This window comes from Eumetopias jubatus, unplaced genomic scaffold (genome assembly GCF_037043125.1).
Source record: "Eumetopias jubatus isolate StellerSeaLion01/CBP00866 unplaced genomic scaffold, mEumJub1_p1.0 scaffold_124, whole genome shotgun sequence".
NCBI lineage: Eukaryota > Metazoa > Chordata > Mammalia > Carnivora > Otariidae > Eumetopias > Eumetopias jubatus.
The window spans coordinates 351697-358347 of record NW_028274930.1 but is presented as its reverse complement, the minus strand read 5'-3'; the positions used below and the strand labels follow the sequence as shown (position 1 = coordinate 358347).

General features: G+C 44.0%; 1 pseudogene; it reads right to left on the bottom strand.

Moving 5' to 3' along the window:
* Window positions 1–5031: 5031 nt before the first annotated feature.
* On the bottom strand, window positions 5032–5936 carry LOC148161583 (olfactory receptor 2M5-like; annotated as a pseudogene).
* Window positions 5937–6651: the final 715 nt, after the last annotated feature.

The window sequence follows — 6651 nt, the reverse complement described above, 5'->3', positions numbered from 1 at the left end:
GTTGGGAGGAAGGAATGGTGTGGAATGCATCTCTTTGTAGGTGCACGTGACTGAGTGCCTCTGCACACTGTTAGTAAGGCTGGTTGTCCTCAGCACAGGAGGAAGAACTTTTTTAAAAAAATATATTTTATTTATTTATTTGACAGAGAGAGATAGTGAGAGAAGGAACACAAGCAGGGGGAGTGGGAGAGGGAGAAACAGGTTTCCCATGGAGCAAGGGAGCCTGATGCAGGGCTCGATCCCAGGTATTTGTCTTTCTCTGCTTGACTTATTTTACTTGGCATAACACTTTCTAATTCCATTCACATCTTTGCAAGTGGCAAGATGTCATTCTTTTTGACGGCTATTATTGCAGTGTATTTAAATAACACCTCTTCTTTATCCATTCATCTGTCGATGGACATCTGGTCTGTTTCCATAATTTCGCTAATGTGGACATTGCTGCTATAAACTTTGGGGTGCATTTGCCCCCTTTGACTCACTTTGCTTGGGTCCTTTAGATAAATACCTAGAAGTGCAATTGCTGGGTCATAGGATAGTTCTATTTTTAACTTTTTAATGAACCTCCATAATGTTCTCCAGAATGGTTGTACAAGCTTGCATTCATACCAATAGAGTAAGAGGGTTCTTTCTCCACATCCTTGCCAACATCTGTTGTTTGCTCAGGTGACAATTTTAACCATTCTGACCATTGTAAGGTGGTGTCTCATTGTGGTTTTGATGTATTTCCCTGACACCGAGTGATGCTGAGCATTTTTTCGTGTGTCTGTTGGCCATTTGGATGAATTCTTTGGAGAAATGTCTGTTCATGTCTTCTGCCCATTTATTGACTGGTTACTTTGCTATTAGGCTGTTGAGTTTGATAAGTTCTTTACAGATGTTGGATACTGGCCCTTTATTTGATATATCATTTGCAAATATCTTCTCCCATTCCCTAGATTGCCTTTCAGTTTTGTTGACAATTTCCTTTGCTGTGCAAAACATTTTATCCTGATGAAGTCCCAATAGTTCATTTCCCCCCCCCCCCTTGCTTTGGAGACGTGTCTGGCAAGAATTTGGGGAGCTTCAGTTTCTTACATCAGTGTTTCATAGTTTTCAGAGTACAGGTCTTTCCCCTGTTTATTTAATTTTATTCATAGGTATCTTATTGTTTTTGGTAAAATTGTAAGTGGACTTTATTTCTCCTCCTGCTGCTTTATTATTAGTGTAGAGAAATAGATCTCTGTATGTTGAGTTTGTATACTGTGACTTTACTGAATTCATGTGTTAGTTCTAGCAGTTTTTGGTGGTCTTTTGGGTTTTTACATAGAGTATCACGTCATCTGTAAATATTGACAATTTTGCTTCTTCCTTGCCTTTTATTTCTTTTTGTTGTCTGGTTGCTGTGGCTAGGACTTCCAGGTGTATTTGAATAGTTGTGGTGATTGTGAACATCCCTGTCTTGTTCCTGACCATAAAGGAAAGGGTCTTAGTTTTCATCCTTAAGGAATGATATTTACTGTGGGTTTTTCATATATTGCCTTGATTATGTTGTGGTATGTTCCCTCAAACCCTACTCTGTTGAGGTTTTTGTTCATGAATGGGTGTGGCTCTTTGTCAAATCTTTTCTGCATCTATTGATGAGATTTTATGGTTCTTATTTTTTTAAAAAAAATTAATGTGATGTATCACATTTATTGATTTGTGAATACTGAACCATCGTGGTAACTCAGGAATAAATCCAACCTGATAGTGGTGAATAATTTTTTTAATGTATTGTTGGATTTGGTGTGATAGTATTTTATTGAGGAAATTTCCTCTAGGTTCATCAGTTATATTGGCCTGCAGTTATCTTGGGTAGCCGTGTTTTTATCTGCATAAATATAAATAAATAATAAATCTTAAAAAAATAAAAATTAAAAAAATAGTTTATTTATTCATTCATTCATTTGAGAAAGAGAGAGACAAAGAGAGCTAGTGAACAGGAGCAGGGGTGAGGGGAAAGTCAGAGGGAGAATCAGGTTCCCCACTCAGTGACCCCAGTACCCTGGGGTCATGACATGAGCCAAAGGCAGTCATCTGCAGAGTCCCTCTTTGCCTGCTGTGGGCAGTGTTTGGGACCTGGCTTGAATGTGGTGAGTTTTAACCTGGTGTGCTTTACTCTGCTTGTGAAATGAGACTTGTCACCACTTCCACCAGAACTGAGGCCGTGCCGAACTCTCTGGTTGGGAGACGTGGTGTGAGTAGTTGTTTGTGCTGGTGTTCTAAGTGAGGTGCCTGCTGTGCTGGGACGGAGGCAAGCATGCGTGAGAAGTGCAGTCCCACTGGAGCACAGGGTGTTAAGGCTTGGTGTAGGCCAGTTACGCAGCCAGTGTTGGCAGTGCGCTGCTTCCCACAGGTGGTTCTGTGCTTTACTGAGGGGCAAGGGTGGGAAATGAACCTGAGAAGCTCCTTTTTTTCCTGGAAAGGCAGCTCTGTGAATGCTGCTTCTCAGGGATGCACTCGGAGAAGTGTAATCTCCTCCCTGTATGCCCCAGGAATTCTTCCGATCACTGTCTGTCCCTGGGATGTTTTCCTGCTTTATCTCCGGGAGCAGTGCAATAACCCCCAGGCTTTATCCCACCCAAGCTCAGTGATCTTCAAAACTCCAGTCTTTAAACCCTACTGATTGCAAGAGTAAAAAATTCAGCCGCTCTTATTTTCCAAGCCAATGGCCTTGAGGATATAGTCCCTTGTAGGTTTCCTTTTCCCTGTTTCTCTCTCTCTCTCCCTTCTTTGCAATCACAGCTCCCTCCTCTGCAGAGCACCTGTAATCTGTTTCTCCCCTATACCAAGTACTCCTATCTTCTTCAATTTGGCCTCTTCTCTCTCTTTAGTTTTGGAGTTTGTTCTGTCAGTCTTCAGGTCAATTTCTGAGCTATTTAGGATGATTTGATAAATATCTAGCTACGTTCAAGGGATGTGGCAAGTCTCGGGTCCTCCTACTTTGCTACCATCTCCCCCCACCCAATTCATCATTTTTTCTCTTTTCTGATCATGCCCAAAGTTGCTATTTTGGTTTCGGCATCTGGGTGGCTCAGTTGGATAAGAATCTGACTTCAGTTCAGGTCATGATCTTAGGATTCTTGGTTTGAGTCCCACATCAGACCCTGTGCTCAGCAGAAAGTCTGCTTGAAATTCTCTCCCCCTCCTTCTGCCTCTCCCTCTGCCTTGCCTGTGTCCCTCTCTCTGTGCCTCCCCCCAGTTGGGCTCTCACTAATAAATAATTATGTATGTTTAAAATTGCTATTCGGGGGGAATTTTGTATGACATGTCCTTTAAACACAAAAACTGAGTTGTTGAATTTTTAAACATTAGTAGATAATTATACTGTTATATTACATTTTATTTGTTTATTATTTTATAATACTATATTTTTGTGAGATAAAGAGGAGAGCAGGAGCAGGGCTGGGCAGAGGGAGAAGCAGACTCCCTACTGAACAGGGAGCCCGAGGGGGACTCCATCCCAGGATCCTGGGATAACGACCCGAGCAGAAGTCAGACGCTTAACGGAGTGAACGACCCAGGTGCCCACACATGCATTTTAATAAAAGGAGCTAACAAAGAGCTCAGAGTGCCAAATGTGTTAAATGTAATTTCTAATTTTATCCCTCCTAAAACCTTGTGAACTAACAAAATCTTCAGCTCCAGTAAGGCAGAAAATTCTGTGGGCTTGACCTTCAAATTATATCCAAAACCTGTCGTCAACTTCTGCCACCTCCTTTATTTCTACCCTCATCCAAGTGCCATGATTTCTTATCTGACTTATTATATGAGCATCACGACGGACCTTACACAAAAGGCACAGTGATTCCTTGAAGCCTTAAGGCAGATCATATTTCCCCTCTGCTCAAAGTCCTACCATTTTACCCTGACCTACTAGGCCCTAGGCAATGTGGGCCCTATTCCCTCTGGCCAACGCTCTTTAGCTTTATCCCTGGCCCTCTCTGCTCAAGAATACTGTTTCATCTGCCTGGAACACTTTATATCTGTGGCCGGACTCTCCCAAGACTTACCATGGCCTCTCCCTCACCATTTTTTGTGCACACCCACGGACTCTTAGGAAGTGAATGCAGGTCTCTTGAGAGCAGTGTGAGTGAGTGATGGGGGGAAGATGGTTTGTCCAGTTCAGGAAGATCTTTGCAGAAGACATGGATCAAGAGATTATTTCCCAAATCCCTCCAGAGCCCCTGTGATGGAAACTATAGAAACCAGTTCCTGGCAGAGTCTTCTCACACCTCACTCTTGTTCCACATTTAGTCTCAATGATCAAGAATCAATCTGATCACAAAATTCCCTCTTTGCATGGAGAGACATGTTTGTATCCTCTATACTTTCTGCAGTGTGCCGCTGTCAGCATAAGTGGTAGACAAAATGTTCCAGCCATTTTTCTTTGAGATTTTATACTCTATTACTTGTACATAAAGCACGATTGCAAGAAGGCACAGAAATCTTTATGTTGCTGAATAACATAAGATACATGGAAATGGAGTTTGTATTCCAGTAGTTAGTAAGTAATTACTGCCAGAAATGTTGGACTTACTTTACTGGTAGCTATGATGGTATAGATAATAAATGGAAGTTTAGAGAGAGAAATAACCTTGCCCAAGGTAGCACAGCTCCTCTATGCTAGATTCTAGCATCATTACCACATTTCAGTGCACAAATGGGTTCTGAATGGGTTCCCCTCCTCACTCACTTTAAACATGCAACTCAGAATAAAGACTTCCCCTACCAACCCTAAGGAGAATTTAACTATTGCATGTGGGCCTTCAAACCATGGAAATTTTGGTGCTCAATGTGGGGAAAGATTCACTATGTAGCTGGTCATGTACCATCTTTTACCCTGCCATCTTCCGTCCAAATGGTTTTCTGATTACTCAGCTCACAGGCTTGCCCCAACCAGCCAGAGAGGCCCAATGAGTACAGAAGGAGAAGAGGAGCCACAAGAAAACCTGAGTTTGCAGAGGAAGGGGCAGACCAAGACAGGAAGCTTCAGAAGGGCAAGTATGCCTACACTCCCCATCTCTCCAGCACCTTCTTCAGGGCCCTGGTTACCTCCCTGCTCCTCAGGCTGTAAATGAGTGGGTTGAACATTGGAGTGAGGATGGTGTAGAAGATGGAGGTGCCTTGGTCTCCCACTGGTGTCCTACTGGAGGCCCGCTGCATGTAGCTAAACAAGGTTCCTCCATGGTATAGGCCCACCACAGCCAAGTGGGTGGAGCAAGTGGTCAGAGCCTTCTGTTTCCCCTCTATGGAGGGCATCGTAATGACAGCTGTGAGGATCCGGGTATAGGAAGCCACAGTGACCACAAGGGGCAGCAGCAGCATGACCACACAGCAAGCATAGATGAGATCCTCAAAGAGTGAAGTGTCAGCACAGGAGAGACGCAGCAGGGCAGGGACCTCACAGAAGAAGTGATCCACTTCCAGAGAGCCACAGTAGGGGAAACTAAAGACACCCCAGCCATCCAGGATGCCAGGGCCAGGAGAGTGCAAGCCTTCCAGTTAATGAGCAAAGGGTACCGCAGGGGGTGGCAGACTGCCACATACCGGTCATAGGCCATGACTGCCAAGAGGAAGCACTCTGCTCCTGTTACCATGACCACTAGGAAGATCTGAGTGGCACAGGCATCCCAAGAGATGGATTTACGGCCTGACAGAAGATTGACTGCCATCTTGGGCACCACTGTGCTCATCATGATCATGTCCATGATGGAGAGCTGACTCAGGAAAAAGTACATCGGGGTGTGCAGGTGCCTGTTGGCCTGGATGAGCAGGAGGAAGAGGATGTTGCCAAGTAAGACTACAGCAGAGGCCAAAAGGACAAGGGAAAAAAGGAATAAGTCATATGTTGAGTAGCTGAACAGGCCAAAAAAGATGAAATCTGATAAGGAGGTGTGGTTTCAGAGCTGCATGGCTGAGACCTTGAGAACAAACAAAGAAGCAAACAAATGAAACTACTAACCTGACATCTCCAAATACCCATCTCCTGTTTCTTCTAAATGACAGAGCCCAGCCCTCTGACATGGACCCACCCTTTCCTCCTGCAGTGACAATCCTATCTTTTTTCAGCTGCCCTCAGAAAGTTGCCAGTAAGACTTTGATCCTTACTTCGCTAAGACACCAGGGAGCCAGAGAATACAAGGGATAGAGAGAAGGGGGGTAAATGGAAGGTGAATAGCTGTAGAAGTAGGACAGAGATTTAAGAGGGGAGGTGAATTATTGAGGAACAAGAAAAAGAAAGGAGAGAAAGGGGGTGAGCGATGTAAGGACAAATGCAAATTTTATTTTTATTTATTTATTTATTTATTTGAGAGAGAGAGAATGAGAGAGAGAGAGCACATGAAAGGGGGGAGGGTCAGAGGGAGAAGCAGACTCCCTGACGAGAAGGGAGCCTGATGTGGGACTCGACCCAGGGACGCCGGGATCATGACCTGAGCTGAAGGCAGTCGCTAAACCAACTGAGCCACCCAGGAGCCCCAAATGCAAATTTTAAAAAAGAGAAGTGACACTCTCCTCCTTTCTCAGAGCATTTGCTTTAGAAAACTTATCATTGTAAGCTCCTTGTTGCTCCTAGGTGTTTAAACCTTTTAAAGGTTAAGTAAGCCTCTTGCCAGTGCTCTGACCCAG